This window comes from Protomyctophum parallelum (assembly GCF_964188405.1).
Source record: "Protomyctophum parallelum genome assembly, chromosome: 19".
NCBI lineage: Eukaryota > Metazoa > Chordata > Actinopteri > Myctophiformes > Myctophidae > Protomyctophum > Protomyctophum parallelum.
Window position 1 is genome coordinate 7,795,508 of NC_139717.1, and position 1,483 is coordinate 7,796,990.

The 1,483-nt window shown below is 42.1% G+C and overlaps 1 protein-coding gene across 2 annotated transcripts in view; it reads right to left on the bottom strand.

The window, feature by feature from the left end:
* LOC310876302 (beta-taxilin-like) overlaps positions 1 to 454 on the bottom strand; it is a 22,948-nt gene extending 22,494 nt beyond the window's left edge. For both annotated transcript variants that reach the window (XM_083789814.1, XM_083789815.1), the window contains exon 1: positions 380 to 454. The gene's annotated coding sequence lies outside the window, so the exon portion shown is untranslated. The remainder of the gene's footprint in view (positions 1 to 379) is intronic.
* Positions 455 to 1,483: the final 1,029 nt, after the last annotated feature.

Sequence of the window (1,483 nt, forward strand, 5' to 3'; positions counted from 1 at the left end):
GCCTGAGTCGTGTTCTATACACATGTTTTTCAGGAGGAAATAAACTTTAGAATTAAGTTTACAATAAACACAAACAAATTGTTTTTCTATCTTAACCCTATATAATTTCACTTGTTGCCACATTGTCTTTATCAAGGTGTAATTACATTCTTACATAAGTAGGCCTACCATACCATTTATACTAGTATCATAATTGTCAATGGTATATATTGCCATCGTGACTCAACTATAAAACAAATCCCTACCAAGTCACAAACACAACAAACTGACTCAGAACATGTCAATCAATCAAAGACCAACAAACATAAAGAAAATAATCAAACCCACATTAAAACCCACACCAAAACCAGCGCAGTTAAAGAGTGTAAAAGTTGCTTACCCAAAACAGTGGAGTAAAGAATTGAAGGAGATCAAGAGAGAGAGAGTGTGAGATGGAGAGGTGGAGAGAGTGAATGAGTGAGAGAGAGAGAGAGAGAGAGAGAGAGAGAGAGAGAGAGAGAGGGGGGGGGGGGGGGGGGGGGTTGATGTCTGGCAGCGACAGCTGGGATGGAGGACATGCAGACTCCCAAAATAACTATGAGGATCAACACATACTGAGGCCTGACGGCCTGTGCACGTGTGTGTGTGTGTGTGTGTGTGTGTGTGTGTGTGTGTGTGTGTGTGTGTGCGCGCGCGCGTGCGTGCGTGCGTGCGTGCGTGCATGTGTTTATGCTAGGGGTCTGCAATGCCATAGGTTGTCAAATCCTGAGTGTTATTTTAACTCTGAGAGTGTCTAAATGGATCCTTATGGCTCCGTTAATAGACAGTGTTACACTCTAAGCGTTAATAGACAGTGTTACACTCTCAGCGTTAATAGACAGTGTTACACTCTCAGCGTTAATAGACAGTGTTACACTCTCAGCGTTAATAGACAGTGTTACACTCTCAGCGTTAATAGACAGTGTTACACTCTCAGTGTTAATAGACAGTGTTACACTCTCAGTGTTAATAGACAGTGTTACACTCTCAGGGTTAATAGACAGTGTTACCATTTACAAAGTGACCATGTAACTGTGGATATGGACCTGACAATAATTATTAGGCCTAAAGAAAAACTCAGAGGAATATATAGGGGTTTGGTTGCTGGTGTGTGTGTGTGTGTGTGTGTGTGTGTGCGACATAGTCCCTGCGACATACTAGCGTCATGTCCAGGGGGTGTACTTGTACATCAAGTTGCCTCACACTACAGAAACAGGAGATATGCTCCTGCCCTATGGGCCTCATGGCTCGACATCATTACCAATATTACTGTGCATTATTATTATATATTTTTTTTACAGGGACAAAACTCATCAACATGTCGGTTTTCACCTTAATGTAAATGGGCTAGAGTTAGCCAAAGCTAAATTTCATCTGTATAGTCCCTGGGCAGGCTCTTAAAAAATGAATGATAAAAGGAAGACAGAGTGTAGTGTGCCTGCACACAACACCATGCGTTGATGCC